This window comes from Castor canadensis, chromosome 5, assembly GCF_047511655.1.
Source record: "Castor canadensis chromosome 5, mCasCan1.hap1v2, whole genome shotgun sequence".
NCBI lineage: Eukaryota > Metazoa > Chordata > Mammalia > Rodentia > Castoridae > Castor > Castor canadensis.
Genome location: NC_133390.1, coordinates 116,196,099 through 116,215,942, shown reverse-complemented (window position 1 = coordinate 116,215,942; position 19,844 = coordinate 116,196,099). Strand labels below are relative to the sequence as shown.

General features: G+C 35.1%; 1 protein-coding gene across 24 annotated transcripts in view; it reads left to right on the top strand.

The window, feature by feature from the left end:
- Mbnl1 (muscleblind like splicing regulator 1) overlaps nucleotides 1-19,844 on the top strand; it is a 185,781-nt gene that overhangs the window by 62,168 nt on the left and 103,769 nt on the right. The gene's annotated exons all lie outside the window — the stretch shown is intronic.

Genomic DNA, 19,844 nt, shown 5'->3' with positions numbered 1-19,844 from the left:
CAGCATTTATATTGTTTAACTTGTTTAAGCTAATAATGTTGTGAAGTACTAAACTGATCTTGTGCATACAAAAATATATTTAATTATTAGTGAGCCACTAGACTGTTGGACATACTTGGCAAGTATTCGTTGAGTCACTGCAATTGCTGAATTTAAGGTAACTGTACTTTTTGAAACATGCTCATTTATATTTTTTTAATTAAGAAAGCTATCCTTGAATAATTGCTAATAAGATTTTCTTATTTAAAATGTGAAATTTTTATTAAATTTTAAAATAGGAGTCTGACAGTGTAGAGTACAGACCTTATGTCAAATTGAATTTTAAAATTTATGCCCCCACAGAGAATGAATGCTATGATAAATCAGAAGAACAGGCTGTTGGAGGAGAAAACCACAAGATTTCAGAATTCCAAGATAGAGCTTGCTTGTGGAATGAAAGGGTGCTAGAAAAGGAGGCTCTTCATTTCATAACTGTCCTTATAGTTTCTTTGTTTTGTTTAAAATAGAGTATCTCTTCAGATTCATGGAAGTGGCACAGTTTATATTTACCTGTTGCATATAACCTCAAATGAGGCTGAAAGTTTTCTTTCTGACATGTATAGTAATGTTGGAAACAATTTGTACTATATGCAGTTAAAGTTTAGGTGAAGCCAGTCACCTGCCTCTCTGACATTGATTCCTGTGTGGTGTGTTACACCTATGTATTTATGATTTCAAATATGACAGTTCAGAAACTAGCTACAAATAAAGTTTTAATAGTTGATCTTTATTCTTGGTGTATCTAATATTTTCACATAATACATTAATTTTTATGAGTTTTTAAAAATAACTCATTTTAAAAAATTTTGAGACTTGGACTGTATTTAATTGAGATAAAAATAACTGTAAATAAAAAACAATCGCTTAATGTTGTGTCTTACTTAGTGTAAGCGCTCCATAAATGGTAGCAGTTAGTATTCTTATCTGAGCTGGAATTCAATCCAAGTTATATTTCCCCTTATGAGAGGTACCCTGCCTTAGTTAGAATAAATGTCACTTGTCATTTTGCACATTGCACTGTAGATAGTATTTGTGTGTTATTTGATTGAAAAAAATAAAAATGACTTTTTGGAATGTGTATAAATATGTACCATTAGCATCTACTAGCTTATTTGCTTACCCTTTATCAAAAGAAAATATCCTTCAGATTCTTAACACATACCACTTCAAGCTAATGAAGGAAGTATTAATAAAATAATTCAGTATTTGCATTATTGTCCATGCCTAAAATCCATTTACAAATGCAGTTATCTCTGAATGGAAAAGTAGTTACAACCATCTGTTCCAAATTTAACTTCATTAAAACTAATGCCTCTTTAGGCTTATGATGTTCTATAATAAATAATTCACATTCGGTATTTGACATGCTATATTATTTATGTAAATTTCTCCCTAAAAACGCACCTAAATGTTTTTAAATAAAATTTATTTGGTAAGAGTACCTGCACAGGGTACTAGGTTAAATCATAAAGTCCATTTTTCATGATTTGTACTATCATTCTTTTGTTTTTTTCATACCTATATAAATTTCTCAGTAAACATCTACTACCTCATTTCTCAAAAGCCTAAAGAAAACCCAAGCCTGTGATACTCTGTTTACCACAGCTCAGTTTTTTCTTTCATTGTTACTCGGAATTGATAAGATCCTATTCTAATCCATTCAGCTGGTCCATTTTGCTCCAAGATATTTAAAAGTTCATAAGTTTAGGACTTTCTGACTTGGTTAGAAGTAGGAGAGTATATACTTCCTTTTCCTAGAAAATGGCGGGTGGGGGGAGGGGACCAAATCCCTGATTTCATTGGTTCTTTGGAAAGAATATAGCCTACTTGCTTCCTGTGGCCAGTTCCAGGTTTTCCTCTACAGTTCCTGTAAATGTCATTAAACTGTAATCCTGAGTATGAGTTGTGCACTAATTGTTTGATTTAGTGACCCATGCCACTGTCTTCTTGTTAAGACTATTGATTCTTGCCTGTTCTTTGTGGGGAGTGGATTATGAGATTCCTATGAGAACATAAGCACAGCTGTGTCAAATGATTAACAAGCAGAGTTTGGCATGGCCCAGCCTCAGAAGAGTGCAAAATGCAGCACAGCTGCTTTTCCTAAGTTGTTTAAATTCAGAGAAGCAGGAACTCAGGTTTCTCTTGTTACAATGTGGCAATCCTCCCCAGACTGTTGCTCCACCTCCTTGTTTACCACTGGATATAAAAGTCTCACTGAAGGAGGACACTAGGTTTTTTGATGGGGATTTTTGATTGGCTGCCACTGATGCTGCTGTGTCTCCACCACAGCAGCTTTCTGCACCAAGAACTTTATACACAGTCTTTAGAAAAGCTATGCTAAAGAAAAGCTAAAGAGAACATGGGACAGTGCAAGTCTAAGCACCGAGACTTTAAGAGTTATGTTAATGCAGTTTTTAGACGTGGATGCTGTTGTGTCTGCAAGTCTGAGCACCGAGGCTTTAAAGGGAACATGGGACAGTGCAAGTCTGAAGGCAAAGACTCTTAAGAGAGATTATGCTGAAGAAAACATGGGACAGTGTGAGTCTAAGGAAAGAGACTTTAGAGACTAGAAAAGAAGCAAGGTTTTAAAGAAAGACTTTATAAGTAAGGCCTTAAAGAGTAGAGAAGAAAAGAAGCAAAGTAAATGAGAATAATAGAGAAAAGAAGCAACAAGGCTGTTGTGCATCTCCATCTGAGTGCCCAACACACCTGATCCCAACTTTCTGCATGTCTGTCTTCTATCATTTGTCCTTTCTGCGTCTCTAGTCGCCCCCAGTTAGGTCAGTAGGAATGGAGCTCAAGAAAGCTCGCTATAGTTCTGTATTGCTGTGTATTGATTTAGTGTGTGGCAATGAGTTAATTGAAGAGGATCAAATATGCGTTCAAAGTAGGTGTTTGTAGGCTGTTTGATTGAGTTGGCTATTTTAGGTTTTTACCATATTGAGAAACAATTAGGAAAAATTACAAGAGGACTTCTGAGGGCACGGAACATAAAATTTATTTTCAGCTTTTTGGTAATTGCCAAAAATGATACAGGAAGACCTTCCTGGCATCAATTTGTATTTAGTTAGCAGATGAATAAAACCTAGAATTTTCCCCTTTGTATTTCTTTTAAAAGTCAAGGAAGGTAGCACCATTAAATGCTTATGTTTTATTGAGAAAAATTCACTTGTGCTTAATGATAGTTACATATTATTGAATTTATAAGTAGTAATAACAAGCAAGACATGTATGTGTATGTTGGTGTTAACATTTTGAAGGGGGATTGCAGAGATAGAAAATTAAGCTAAATGATTAAGTTAGGAATCAAATGAGTTTTTAAAAACTGTTACCATGTCATTTCATGTTTCATAGTTTAGAAATTTTTGATGTAAATAATATTTAAAGGGAGGCTGGTTCTTATCTTCTTTGACATTGATAATTTATCCAAACTTTAAACATTTCACCATTAATGAAAAACAATCAACTTTCAGAATGAGATCATGGTACCCTGGTCTGCTAATGAATGTTATTTTTTGTTTTAGTAGCTCAGTTGGCTCTAATTCATGGAAAAGTTTTTATTTCCCATCAGTTCCAAGGTAGGAGGTAAACCAAAGCTAAAGAAACATTTTCCAGAAGACAATTTTCTATATGTAATATCAGCAGTCAAAGTACACTCTTAAGGTTGCTATCCAGCATGTTGTCATGCATGCACATGCTCTCTCTCTTTCTCTCTCTCTCTTTTTACACACACAGACACACACACACACACGCACCTGATTGAATAGATAATGAAAAAAAAATTGAAATACTGATAAGGAAATTAACTTTAATGTTAACAAAGGCTCTTCTCATTAGTTCTAGTTATATTATAGCTCCAAGTTTTCCTTGACTTTTCAAAATATATTTGCTTCAGGATGAATCAAAGGAGTGCTGCTCTCCTAATATTAATGACTCCCAGAGACTTCTGATCTGTAAGTTTTTGCCACCTCCAGTTTAGTTGGCTGTGGTATGACTTTTGAAGAAGATAGTTATGACTGACTTTTTTGAAGTTCCTATTAAAATCCTCTCCTCAAAGACTTGGAACTTTAACAGCAGAAATGTAAAGTCTCACCATTGTGAAAGTGAAGAGTGTGTGAGACTTGGTGCCAACTGGACCACAAAACCTACTAGCTCCCGCCTTGCCCCTCCTTGCCTGGTGATCATTCCTTCTGAGAACAGGAGCCACCTAATCCCATGGAGTCAGTGACTTCCTGACATTCCCTCTCCATGCTGGAGAGCACCTCAGGTACTTTTCTAGGCGTCCTCCTGCAAAATGGGAAAAAGAAAAGGAAAAGTGTATTAATTCCCCTTCCCCAACATGTGCCTGACACGTACACTTACTTATGTGACTAGATACAGTTTTTAAAATGTATATGCTCCTGATTTCCAATCATTGCTTCAATATAGCTGAGTGATACAAGGAACCTAGCATTTCTGCCATGACTTCTCAGTCTATACAGAAGACATATTTGTCTCCTAAGGAAAAAGCCATCTAGAAATCTTCACATACTCCAGACTGTCATATACAGCTGACTCTTCTTTTTTTTTTTTAAAGCATGCTTTAAAAAAACACAATAATCTTCTTGTTTTTCTTATTTGTGGCTAAAAGTTAGATTAACTCCATTTTATTAATGTCTCCATTAAGTTTTTCATTCCAAAAATACTGTTTTTCTTTAGAGGCCATTTCCTATGACCTTTATTCCATAAAAAAATGAAGCTTGATATACATTGATTGTAATGAGCAGCTCTTCATTTAATACAAACCTTTCATTTTGCTCTATCTTCCCAATTAATGATAAGCCAGGCAGTTGATAAAATGGTGTGTTAATTTTTAAAAGATTCTTAGGGCCAGGTATGGTAGCTCATGTCTAGCTATGCAGGAGGCAAGGTTAAAAGTTCATGAGCCCCCATCTCAACCAATAAGCTGGTTTTGGTGGCTCATGGCTTATGATTTTAGGTATGCCAGAGGCCATAGGTAAGCATTGCAGTCCGAGGCCAGTCCCATGCAAAAATGCCAAGACCCTATTTGAAAAATAACTAAAGCACAAAGGGCTTTGGGCTGGGCTTCAGTGGTAGAGTATCTGCCTACTAGGTATAAGGCCCTGAGGTCAAACTTAGTGCCATGAAAAAAACAAAAAGGGGCATTCTTTCAAAATTTTCAACAAATGTTGAGTTCTAGTGACTACCTGGTATGGCTTCATAACTATTTTTTGTTAGTAATTTCATATTTTGATATTTTTTACATACTTTATTTCATTTTACTGTCTCCAAATTATTTCATGTACAATTATCTCCAAGTAACTCTAGTATGTTCTCTTTGAATTTGTAATAGACTCTTATTTGTAGCACTGAGGTTATTAGAAAGGATGATAGTCTCTCATAACTTTAGGAAATTATTTTATTCATTTGATCTTTTACCTTTCAATTGCAGTGAGTTTAAATGTATAGTTTTCTTTTGTAATAGGTTGTAGTCCTCAAATATAACAGATGAATAGACTAGCATATGTATTATGGTTTTATAAACTACTAACTCACAAAAGTAGTCGTAATAGTCCAAGTGCTGTTACTTTAGAACCTCATACATAAAATGTGTGCATTGTTCCAGGATACAGAAAATTGATGATCATCCTGTAGTATATTTTGACAGCATGAATGAGTCAAGCGAGCAATTTTCCAGACTGTTTAATAGTACAAAGGAAAGGGCTTCTAAGGAAGTCATTCCTATGACTAACTTAAAAATATTTTTCTTAGTAACTGTTCTAGAGAAAAACAGGTCACCATTGGGAGACAAAAAAGAAATCTGAAGTTACATGCATTCTGAAAGTGATTTGATCTGTAAATTCTGTTTATCTTATGACAAAATTCCTTACAAGGATATGGCTTGCTGTATTTCAAATTGTTTAATGAATGTTGTCTTGAAAAATCAACAAGTAATTAATGTAGTAACATTATAAATTTTAGTTCAGTTGTTGTAGTGGAACTTTGGTGATTTTATTTCTTGAGCTGTTTTTCTTCCCTTCATACCATAAATAAAGCTGCCTTATCATAAACATAAGATTTTAGGCTTATAAAATTATTGCAGGTTTATTCTGTTATGTAGTTCACTAGTGCAGTTAAATTAAAATAGATCTTGATTGATGGGAGTCATTTGTGTGTGGGTTTGCAGATTCTGTTCTACGTAGTTTGAAAAGACACATTGTCCAGCTTCAGCTGTGCACCTGGAGACTCAGTGCTTAGTGTGAGCTTGATGGACTCAGACCCCTGGATTTATCATTGCTGCATAGATCTTTGAAAGGAAAGGCTGCAAATCTCATTTCTAAGCCATGACCAGCTATTATGCCAATTTGAAGAATAGAAATAAAATCAATACAGATTCAAAAACAAGACACTGAAGTCATTCACAGGCTGTTGCTTGCTCTCAAATGATAATATCCTGACTAGTTAAGTTCCCTGGACTATTAGGATTTTTCAATATCAGGTTAATATTTAAAACTTTTTATAAAACCTGCTAACAGTATTTTTATATGCAGTATTAGAAGCGCCTGTAGCATCTTTGTAGGAACCTGAAAGAAAATCGAGGTTCAATTGTAGTTCCGATTAAGTTTTCCCTAGGGTAACTGGGGTAGAGACAAATCATTGTTGACCTGAACTTTCAAATAATTAAAGCTTTATAAAAGTTGAGTGAAAACCTACGTGCTAGATATAGTTCCATGAGTAATGTCTAGTCTGTTTTTGAATTTTTTTTGTCTATGTTTAAAGTTTATTTATTCTTTGTGTTTTGAAAAATTGTTCATGTAGTGTTCAGGGGTTTTGTTTTGAATTTAGAGATGATTTTTTTCATTTGCTTCTTTCAGCATTAAACTAGTGATGGATAGAGTATTGGGATTACAAGTGGAAGAAGCTTTAGACATGATGTCTTTCGAGGCACTCATTTTGCAGATTGGGAAACTGAGGAATGGGTAGGAGGGCTTACTCATATTCATAAAGATCTTGAGATCACTGGCCCTTTTAGATATGACTAGTTGATAAGTCATCAGTAGCTGAGATGACAGGCAGGAGCCGTCACGCCTAGCTTCCATGATTTGCTCTTCACAACAAAGTCTGCATGCATGTGCACCATAAACTAAATATAAAAATTTTCTAATATAGAGTATGTGTGGAACACAATTTAAAATAACAAAATATACATATAACTTAAAATTCTGTATGGCCAGTTAATTCTTACACAGTGCTGTTTTGCTTTTTCCCAGATTCCTGCATCTGCCACCAACCTGTGGTTACAGTTGGCAGAAGTGCTCTTTCTCATGAGTCTCCTTTGTTCAGTAGTTGCAATGTGAACACTCCTTCATAAAATGGACAGTTTTTCTTCACATTCCTTTGGCATTTTTGTATCATAGAATAAATCATATTAGGCTGTATTATAAAGTCAGTTTGTGTATTTTTCCCTGACAGAGTGGGAAGCTTGCATTAATCACTTCCGTATACATGGTGTTTTGAATATCCTTGGCACTCGGTAAATGTTTAGTGACTTGAAAGCAGTGTTTCTTCCTGAGAATGACCAATAATTGTGAGCAGATTTTATGTGCTTTTAAATTCAGCTTTAGAGAATTTTTTTTTCCATGTAAGGGGATATTTGTTGGGCAGCTTCATATAAAAGTACCCATAAAAGTTTCCTCTAAGGAATCCAGCACCCTTCATTTACTGTAAGATGCTTCCAGCTAACTTTGCTCTGCATAGTAATAGATCACTGATGTGCTGTTGATGTCAGTTTGTGGAGCAGGCCTTATTTGAGCTCATGCCATGTTTTGCAAGGCAGCACATAGGAACCTGGACAGACTTCCTGATGCAATGGCTGTCCACACAGCCCATGTCTTGGGAACAGCAGATTGGTCCCTTTGAAGGGACCAATACACAGTTATTTTACACAGTTATTAAAATACACAGTTATTTTAGTAACAATATTAGCTCCCTATTCATGAGTGTTTTTGTTGGAAAAATATTCGGCTTTCGTACAGATAATGTTTACGTTTCAAAAGTTGGATAGTGAGAAATGATACTACCAAGATAACAGAATTAGCAATGCTTTAATTTTTCTTTTTTGACTCTATTGAGATTTTGAGAAATTTGAGAAAAGCTTTGCTAATATCAGTGTTTACAATGTGAGGAACACAGTAATTATGATTATTTTTAATAATTATAACAAATTATAATTAATAGTAACAAAGTTATTTGTAGAGATATTCATGCAGATGTGTTGTACTTAAATTTCTCCATACTCTTAATTTTAGGAAAAAATTAAGTTTTATGTTTTAGATGTGAATATTGTCTTACAAATCTTCAATCTGAGGTACAAAAGAGAATCTAAGCTTCTAAAATTAGGTGTAGGCTCTGCCAGTGGCAACTTGCTCATTGTTTTTTCCCTCTCCCATTTTAGGAGCTATATTTTTTGAAAAGTAGAAAGTTCTAGACAGTAAGGAAATGTTCCAGATCGTGTGTTCTTGCCAGTAGAGGTAGCAATTAAGTGTTTGATTGAGGAGAAACCCACATTTATCCACTTCAAAGAGGGGTCATCAAGAGGGATTAAAAATGTAGTACTTCATTAAAGGTTAGAGTCCAGTAATTATGTATGTCGCTGGTAACAAGGCTGCAAGTCACCACTTGAGCATTGCGACATATTACTTGCTGAGACTCTTGGGATCTGTTCAAGGATCTCCACAATTTATAAAAGTCAACTACTTGGAGAATAACGTACTGCTACAGCATTTTTTATTTGTCCTGCTTTTCTGCAAATACTGTTTTCAGCTCACATAAGCCTGATAACAATCTTTTAACAACAACAAAAAACTATATAGAACATCTTCCCTTGTTGCGAAGCAATACTGAATGAGCCTTTTGTTTATATAGAGCTCAAAAGAAATGAGTGTAGAGAAGATATTCACACTATATTGATTTCATTTGTTAGTAATTATGAAAGTAGTCTAATTTTCTAATCTTGCAGGTTGGAAATAATTAAAATGCTCAAGAGACAACAGACTGAGTCTGGTATGCTATTCTTGCTCAAAATTTTTAAGTTTTGAGTTGGTGGCTCTTCCTTTGTGCATTTCAATCTTTATTCCAATTTGTATTGCACACAGTGGCATTTTAATTTCAAAGGAAAGTATAGTCAGAGCTGGAGTCTGTGGCTCACGTCTGTAATCCAAGCTGCTTGGAAGGCAAGCAGTGGGAGGATTGCAGTTGGAGGCCAGCCCAGGCAAAAAGTTCGTGAGTCCCTGTCTCAACGAATAAAGGCTGGGTGTGGTGGTGTGGCTCTGCCACTCGAGGTGTGTGGGGAGCATAAAAAGGAGGATTGGTGTCCAGGATGGCCCAGGCATAAATGCAAGACCCTCTTTGAAAAATGATGAAAGCAAAAAAGACTAGATACATTATTGGACATAGCTCAAGTGGTAGAGTGCCTGCCCAGAAAGCGCAAAGCTGTTATCATGTTATTTTACTGCATAAAAATGCAGTGGCAGGAGAAAGAAATTAGAACTCTCCACACTCCTCTTACAGAGCATAGCTGTTAAGTTTTTAATCTCCAGAACTCCCTGTCTATAGCTGTCTAAAGCAAAGTCTGTGTGTTGTCGTCTGTCAGTATTGCTGCCCATAAGACTGTCACACGGTTGGCTTCTAGTGCCTATAATTTGGCTTGAATTGAATTTAAAATGGGATTGAGCATAGAGTATCACAAAAATGATAGCTCCTAAGTCATGCCAAAACCTTCCTTCCTTTAATTCCAAGGATTAAAAACAAACCTATTTAGTAGTCACTACAGTTGCAAATTAGGCCATAAAATTGAAGCTGTCCCTTTCTTGAAAGATGGTGTCAAACATATGAAAAGTAGCTCTCTAGTAGAACCCTAAAATTATTTGAGTAAAGACAATTTTACCTTTAACTATCTCTGATATTATGTCTTTTCTTAGTCTGATAACTACTTGGGCTGGAAAAATATCAATTTAGTTAAGCGATACTTTCGTTGAATTATTTTATCAACCAGACAACAATATCATTGGTTGTTTTTATTTATCTTTTTCATTTTTAATCACTAGTTCTGTGAGTCCTTCTCTCCTAGGGCAGTGGACTGAACAAATGACATTTTTTTCTGCCATTTGTAAGCATTAGGAGTAGAAATCAATAGTTAAATTAACCCAATAAAAGACTTCTGTGCCCTTCTATTAAGACAAGAAGAACACTGAAAGCAATACGTGTAGACTCATAAGGCTCAAAAGCACTGTTCATGAGAATTTAGTAAGCATAATATGGTGCTAACAAACTGCAGTTGTTTGTTGAAGTTCATTTAAGCCAGGATTTTGTTAATAAGCTATGTGTACTCAGAGTTAGATTTGGTAACAGGTCAGTGATTATGCCCCATGCCAAAACTGGGGACATACCGGCTTCACTTTACTCCCAGCAAATCTGTGTGACTTGATCTTTTTCCTTTTGCTAATCACTGATTGCTTCTCTTTAACATCATAATTGCATTCCAACTGAAAGATAGATGCGATATTTAATTCAAGATCTATGCAAATGTCCTTATTCATTGGATACTGGTATTAAATGATGAGGAAGCTATACTGTGCAAGGATCGATACATTGTAACCCTGGCCCTGCTTTTGTAGATCTATAATATTTGCCTAACTGTACTTATATTTAATACAGTTGTTACATGAATAGTCTAGTGTTGTTAAAGCAGTAGTGTACATCAATGATTTGAACTTCCTTTTATATACATACGTCATCAAATATCAATAAGTAGATAAAAATCAATACACTGAAGCAGTCCGGTTCTGTGACTGGTTCTGCTCTCTCCTCCCTTTTGATCAATACTGGATCAACATCTTTTATATGACATGTAGTTTGAAAGCAGAGGACATGCAAAAATAATCCCCAGTTTTGGCCTTTTCCTGACCTCGATCAAATTCAAATAGTTTCTTTCAGCTGTGCTTTCATTTTTGCCTTCTCTTGTTGGAGATAAATCCTCTTGTGTGCTCCTGAGAGAAGGAAATCACTTAGACATCTCAGATCAGTAATTCCATGTAGAGAATACTTTTTAAATGCTGTTGTCATTCATAGAAAGCACATATTTCCTTCAAGAATCTCTTTGAATTACTTGCACATCCTCATTCCCTTTCCTGTATCACATTATTCTTTTTAGGAGTTTAAAAATTTTCTGTTACATAGAGTCCTGTAAATAGCAAAGAGCAGTTGCACTTTTTTTTTAATGTTACTTTTCTGACCTGTTAAGTTTATTCTCTACTTATCTAATTTATTGAAGACTGTGGTATGCAGGAACAAGCTTTCATAATTCAGTGATCTCTTTTTGGAGTCTTAAAATTGGCCACGGGAGTATTTAGGCCATGGGAACTAGCAAATGTTACAATCCAGGGGCTTCTCTTCCCTCGAAGAGTAATTTATTAATCCCTTAACAGGGATGGGTGCATTGGCTCATAGCTGTAATCGCAGCTACTCAGGAGGCAGAGATTGGAAAGATCATGGCTTGAGTCTAGCCCAAACAAAAAGTTAGTAAGACCCCTGTCTCAACAAATAAGCCAAGCACAGAGGGGCATGTCTATAATCCTAGCTATGCAAGAGGCATAGAGGAAGATTGTGGTCCGAAGCTGGCCCAGGCAAAAATGCAAGATCCCATCTAAAAACAACCAAAGCTAAAAAGGGCTGGGGTTTTGGCTCAAGTGGTAGAGTGCCTTCTTAGCAAGCTCAAGGCCCTGAGTTCAAACCCCAGCACTGCCAAACAACACATAAACAAAACCCTTAGAAACACTAAGCAGTGTCATCTCTCCTTTAAAAAAATACATCTATGTGAACTAGCCATGTAGTTTTATTTCCAGGTATCTCCTTTCCACACTGCTTGAAGTACTCAGAACATCATTCACTATACTGCTTGCTGACTGAATGATAGGCAGTTTACTCACCACTTCTGTGCCTTGTGTCAGTGTCCTAGTCTGTGAGGTAGGGATAATAGGGTAAAACTAATAGTCCTTACCTTGGGGTTAACGTGAGGTTGAATAAGAAATGCTGTTAGGTCTGTGACTGGCAAAATGGCCTGTTACACAAGGAGCACTCAAATAACTCTACCTCTTATCTCGCTGTACTTAATTAATGTAGTCATCCCTTGGTGTCCATGGACTGGTTCCACAACACACCGGCCCTTGCAGATCTGCAGTCTAAGATGTCAAGAAATTGGTGTGAAATAGCAGACAGCCTATGTACATCCTCCTGTTTAAGTTAGTTCTAGATTACTTGTGATAGCTAACACAAGGGAAATGCTATGTAAACAGTTACTATATATTATTTGGGGAATAATGACAAGAAAACACTGCACATATTCAGTACAAACACAGGTTTGTTTCAGATATTTTCAGTGTACAGTTGGCTGCAAGTGTAGGTGTGGAGCCATGGGTAGAGGAGCGGCTGTGTGTACTTTCTGATCTTTGTAGTCTTTTTGCTGAGTCCAGTGGCTATCTATCCATACTCAGTTCCTCTCATATTGAATAGGGTTAGGAACACTGACCTATGGAAAATGACATATTTTTCTGTGCCACCTAATGTCCTTTTTATTTTTGTCTAGAACTTTTTTTCTCCCTGTATATGAGTTTTGAAGACCTTTCTCATATTTAGATTTTGCTTGGACTTTATCTCCTCTAGGAGATTTCTCTTTCCCCTAGCCCTAGCCACTTACTTAACTGTCCTGCCTCTTTGCGCTTACAGTTCACCAAGCTCATAACTCTGTAACTGCACTTGGAACACGAATCATAAATCTCCCTTCATCTCTGCCTTTGAGCTTCGAGCCTGGGCTTTACAGCTTTGTGCTCTTACCTCTTGTGGGAAACTCTTCATGGGTAGTAGAGCCTCCAGAAATGTGTACTATGTAGTTCTTAGCTGAAGGGATGAGCATGGACTTTGCTCGTAGGCACCTTACTATTTGTTTGACAAGATAATATGTACACCTGAGACGTGGAGATGAACAAGAAAGTGCAGTAGTGTTATCTATATTTTTAGATTTTTTTTAGTTTATAATTAATTTTCAAAAACCTAAGATTCTTTTTCTAGCAGGTTAACAGTTGTTTACGTATTGCACACATGGGCATTAGTGTTCACAGATACAACTACATTGATTTAGGTCAGCCAGACCAGACTGTGAGTAGCAAAATCCAGTTTTATAAACTAGGTTTTGTGACTTTAGGACAGAAATAGAAAATAAAACTTGGTTACTCTTTCTGGCATTTACACATTCTTTGTTCTTTCTGTTTTTATTTACTTAATTTTTTTATTGTAAATTTTAAGCATAATATATCAAATTAGCATTTTGTATGCACGTATGCATGTACATATCAATCAATACTTTATCCATGTTGTGTCATTTTATGTTAAAACATATCTCAGACAACCTGTTATTTTATGTGTAAATTTTTAGTAGTCTCCAACAGATAGGAACCTGTTTTAAATATAACTCCACTTACAAATCTATCAGACTTGACAGTAATTGCAGTGTGTTACTTAATATGTACTTTGTGTTCAGTTCCATTGCAGTGGAAAAGAGCAGTGTCTTTACTATGGGTGTATCATTCATGTTGGCATCGAAACAGAACTTGAGTATTCCATTTGGATGCAGTGTCTCTTAAGATGCTTTTCATCTGTAACCATTTGTGTTTCTGTGTTATTCTTAGGGCTTTATTTGTTAGGAAACCCAGATCATAGTCCTGGAAAATGTCTGAAATTCTTAATTCATCTGATTGCTTTGCTATCAGGTCACTTATTTGTTCATCTTATTTTCTGTAAACTAGAAATTAGAGCTACTGTTGAGTTCACCTATAATTTATTTACTATTATTTAGTGAGAACTCTTTCCACATGGTCCTGTGTACTTTTGATATATCATACCAGGAAGAAATTGTGGATTATTTTTTAGCAGCTGATTCTTTAAGAATTGTAGAATAATAACTTTTAAGCATACTTTTCCTGCTACATTTATTGCTAGAAATTCTCTTATAAATAACTTTCCTTTAAGTGTTATTTAGCAACTGCAAAATACATTTTATATCAGATAAGTAGGGAAAATGCATGCCTTTTGACTTATCAACTTTCAGAATTAAATATTACCTTCTAATCTAAGATTATTTTAAATTAACATTCATAGTATTCTAATAAATTTAAAAACTTTTCTTCTGGGAAAATTCTTTGAGTTGTTTCTAATCTTGTTAAAACTAATATATTTTGATAACATTACTTCCCATGGTGCTAAGAAGTTCACTTTCTTTTTTCTTTATTGTAAATATGCCTTAATGAGTATGTTGTGGATTTTAGAATAATTATTTAGGTACTCATTGCTATTCTAAGTCTTCTAGATGTTTTCTGAAGAATAGAAACAGCTCTCATATTCATGGTCAGATATTGATAGAACTGTTACAATTATTTGATATTAGAGGAGAAGGCCAAGTCTTGACATCAAATTAAAGTATATTTATAATTATAAATTAGAAATAGGAATGCTTTAAATTATGCTACTAAACCTTTGCTAACATGTTTTATGATGTTGCAGAGAAGTGCTGGGAAGAAAGAGATCTTTAAAAGGATGGATATTCTGTTTGCTTTGCTAAAGTTCTTATCAGGAAATTTGAAAGGAATATAAAAAAGTGAATGTTATTTCTGTAACTCTAAGGATTCCATTGAATTTAACTTTGAAGATAAAAAGTGGATGTTTATTTATGTCCATTGAAAGACTTGAGGAAATAGTTCCATCTGAACAGCACAAAAATTGACAAAATTTTGTTAACATATTGACTATTTTAATCTTTTGAAAATGGAAGGCGTGCATCAAGGTGACAGTAGTAAAATTCTAAAGAGTTTGTGAAAAGTAGACGTTATGCAACAGGAAAAGAATACCAGGGGAAAAACTGACAGAGTACAACAACAGGAAGATTAGTCACTTCTGGAAGGAAAGAAAGGTGGGGGTTGGGGTAGGGGAAGAAGTATTTTAAACAGGAATGTGAACTGGAAGTGCCTGTGCTAAAAGGCATATGTGAGCTCATTTCAGAACTAAACTGAGTTTTTACAAAGGAACACTGGTAGCATCAAATATCAAAACATGAAGTTTGTATTAATAATAAATAGAACAAAATGGAACAAATTTTCTGTTAGGCCTTAAGAAAGCCTGGAAAAATAAAAGACTGATGTTTATTCTTTAATGGAGCAGATTTGGCTTAACTTAGATAGCATTGTCAAATGTGAATAAAGAAAATATATTTCTTTCAAAGCAAGCTGAAATTCTATTATCCTCAAGTGTCAAATAAAAAGAAGCATTATGATGTCCTGGCTATGACTGCTATTCAGTTTGAAGTAATTTTCACTTCTGTAGTTCATTCATTTGACAAATAAAGGAGAAGCAATCTCCAAATATTTTAAAAATGATTTCTTAAAAATATAGATTGTAACTCACTATATGAGAGAGAGAGAGAGAGAGAGAGAGATAAGAAGAGAGAGAAAGAAATTGAGAGAGAGAGAGATTGAGAGATTGAGATTGAGATAGTGTGTTGATGAAGTCCCATGGATCTCTGGTTTCTATTCTGGGTTCTAGTGACATTCATGAAACAGATTTTGCTGGTCATATGTTCAACCACTTTGAATGCTCTCACCCATCAAATGGTAATAATAACATACCTCCTTCAAAACTGTAACAAGAGCAAACCTAATTAGACATGTGTAGAAGCCTTACAAAGTGGTGGTATTTTGTTCCCTTAACAGACCTGTAGTCAAGTATTGAACCCAACCTAAGCTTGAATGATGCATTTCTAATTAATACTTGGGAGACAGATGGACAACTGCAGTGGAAGTTCTTTTGATGCCTTAGTTATTCATAACTGTCTGTTTTGTGGGTCCATACTGGACAAATGGAAAATTGTTACTTCTCGTGGTCATCCCTTAGTTACTCCAGTAGGTAGCAAATCATATACAATGAATTTTAAATAAAACAGATAAATCTAAGCAGATAACTCTTAAGATTATGTAAGCATGACACCAGTACAATCTACCTTATCAGGAAAAGGGTATACTATTTTCACTTAAAGACAGAAAATGATTTCCATATACTGAAAAAGATTTATTTGATGTAACTCTGTGGAATATGTCATTCTGTATTATTGAATTCATGGAAATGTAATGAATTCATGTAGCAAGGCTTTCCTATTGATTTTGTTACAAATCTAAACACTTCCATAGTCCATGTGCACAGAATTTGCTGAGATAAATTCAGTCTCCTGTATAAAGTAGCCATCTAACACAGACACCAAATACTGCCTTATTTAAAAACCTTTTTCACCCTCTCACTCCTTCCCCTCCCCCAGACATAACTGAATAGGAAATGTTTATTTTCCAAACTATAGAAGACAAATGTTATCTAAAACACTGAGAGTTCTTCCTTTTCCTCCTTTGGAAACACTAAGTCATATTGAGTCACTTGTGGATTTTATTTAGCCAGTTGTATTTAAAGCATAAAATTGTGAGGACAAAATGACTCAGGAATTTGTAATGTACAGTTAAAACTTTTCACTTTTAGGTCACTAGTTCATACACAAATGGCTTAGTGTTAGGTAAGGATTGGTGGATTGTTTGGTTATCCTCTGGGGAAGCTGGCTGTAACCTCACATCTTCTGACTTAAGTGTTCCCTAGTTTGTTTATGATTGTATTTATTTTCAGATAAGCATGTTCAAGGAATTAAATAAAAGGGAGAGAACCTGCTAAGAGCTGATGAATAAAGAAGCTGTTGCTTCTTACTCATCCATAAATACTGCTTTTACTGATAATCATTTTAAAATAAGTGAAGTGTTAAAATGATCAGAAAGTTATACTTGAATCTTACTAATTACACTGTCATTGATATCAGCAAGAATAAGAACTAACTGCAGTGGATAAGTTGAGAAATCAGAATTGTATCTCTGTCTGTATCTATATAAGTATATATTTGGATGACTGTGTAAATGACTCATGATTCTTACTAGTGTATCCCTTAATGCCAATGTCATAAAAATTGTTCAAGGGGCTGAGGCATGAGGACTGGAAGTGCAAGGCCAGGTTGGGTTACATAGGGAAACCTTGTCTCAAAAATAGTTTATTTTTCAGATCCATCTTATATAAAAGCCTACAGGGTTACTTTGTTTATCTCACCCAAAAGATGTCAGGGTGTGCTTTTTAACATTTTTAAGTAATCTGTGTATATTCAGCATTAACATCGGATACTGAAACATGTAAATCTCTTGTTGTCAGCCAGAGAATAAATCAGACTCTAGTGGGTGAGATATGTAATACCCAGAGAATGCTACAGAGAAGATGCTTGTCTAGACATTGGGTACAGAACTGTCATTTGCCTCCTATGGTAATGTTTGATTTTTAAAATAATTGAGAGTAAATAAACTCTAAGTGACACATTACTTCAAGCTATTCCACATGGGCACATGAATGAATTATTCTTGTTCAATGCTGCCAGTGCCTGCATTTCTTAAACCTTATGGCTAAATTGTAACAGAAGGAAAATGCCTTCACCATAATTCTTCAAATATTCTTTCTGAAGTTTTAATGGATTTCTTTGTGCTAATTTATATTAGGTTAGGCCTAAAAAAACAGCTGAAGATAGCCAAAGTTAGTCCAGAGAGTTCTAGGCTTCCTGATAAATTAAAGAAATAGGTTTGTTTCTGAATTCTTAATTGGCTTTCTACTCTTAAATTTATGGCCTTAGCTGTTTGATTTGAACTGTCTGATGACTTTGGTCCTCATTCGCTAATTCAGGGAAGGTCATTTTAGCTGCTGAAGGGAGTACTTTGGTCCAAGGTTGGTTTCTGACTGTGTCTCATGGGATGACCCTTGGATTTCTGAAGCTGTCTCTGAACTCATAATTATTGTCTAAGCCAATCACTTAATTAGATTTATTTGCCAAGATGGTAATGAAATATAAAGTATGACTTGCAGCAATGGTAGTCCTCCCCAACAGAATGACAGGACACTTCAATGGTAGTAATGTTTCTGCCCTGGTAATACCTCTGAAGATATGACACACTTGGGAAAAAATGTGAAAACTGAATTTGTCCTTGACACTCTTAAGACCTGAGAATCACATAAAACATTTGTTAATTCCTAACACTAGTAAGTATCATGAAGAGGAAGGCATGCACATGATATAAGCTTGTGTACATGTTTATAAATACTAGGTTTTTGAAAAGGCACAGTCCGTGCCAGATCTGCCCCCAGAGTTCTGGTCAGACATGATGTTTCTTACTCCCTTTTTTGAAGAACTATAATGCTCCATCAGCTTTCAAGAGGCAATAGAGGGGAGAGCCACAGCTTCGAGGTCTACATTCCCTAGGTCCAAATTTTACCTTTGCTGTTTGTTATTTGCATGACCTTTCCCAGCCTGCCTCAAATCATCAGGTACACCTTATCAAATTGAAGCATATCTACCTTGTTGGTTTGTTGTGAATGTTAAATAAGTTAGTATAGGTAAAGGTATTGCAGACTTTTATGATGTACAATAAGTACTGTTGACATAATAGCTATTGTTAAATCTTAATGTTGATGTAAACATTTTGTAATGTGTATGTTGTCAATAAGTTTTCAATACCGAAGTAAATAAAAGCCAGAATTAGTGTTGCAGTTTTAATGAGGTGACTTAGAGCTCTAGCTCTGGAACGTTACAACTTGGATTCATATTATTGTGACCTGAAGAAGCTATATGACTTAGTGGGTCCTCATTTTCCAAAAAGGGGTAGTACTAATATTTAATGTTGTGTGGTGCTGTGCAGATTAAATGGGATAACACATATCACACATTTGATACTTGGTCCTTAATGAGTTGCCAGTGTGAGTTACCTTTGTTCTTATTCCTTCTTGTAAAGTACTTACACGTGAGAAACATACTAAGAATCTGCGTATATAGGGTTTTCATTTTTGTTAATGAGGGTTATTAATCTCTGTTCTGCACAGAACACATGCATGGTGTTTATTCTCTAATAAGTAAATGATTAGGAAAAGATTAATTTCTAAAAACTTATCCTTTGTAGAGCTACTTAAGTTACAGTTAAAATCGAGTTGGTACTCTTTGTAGAATTTTAGCTTTGGATAAATTAGTTAGATCAACGTTTTAGTAATGTTATTACATGCTTAGATCTGTTATCAGTCATGTTTTAGCCAGTTGTTAACATGAATGTCAGTAAAAAAGAAAAACTGATCAATAATGTCAAAATGGAAATGAAATTTGGGAGCAAAGAAGTCATTCAGTGTTTATCTGTAAAGATCCTGAGACTTGGCATTTCCCCATCTACTTAAGTGTTGTAAAGATTGTGAAAACATTAGCATTTGCAAATAAAACAGGGATTCTATGTTAGGAAGGCTAATGATTATGAAAAAATGACCAGAATTGCTTTGTGAAATTCTTTCTTTCATTAACAGGAAATTTTAGGGCAATGCATTTTCTTGTTGAAGTAGGCAGGGTGAAGAACAATGTTAGAAGAATGGATCTAGGCTTTCCTGCAATAAAGTAACCTTTTAAGAGCAGATTTCTTCATAGAATTAGAGACTTAGAATTTCATAATAACAATATACACATCACCTTGTTTGGAGAGCAGATTTTAAGTATGATCAAGAAAACACCTGTTTGACATTGTGGAAAAGGTGCATGGAAAAGTCTGTCTGGGTGTAGAATAAACAAGATTGCTTTGGCTAGCGTCCTGCAGTGAGGTGGGTCT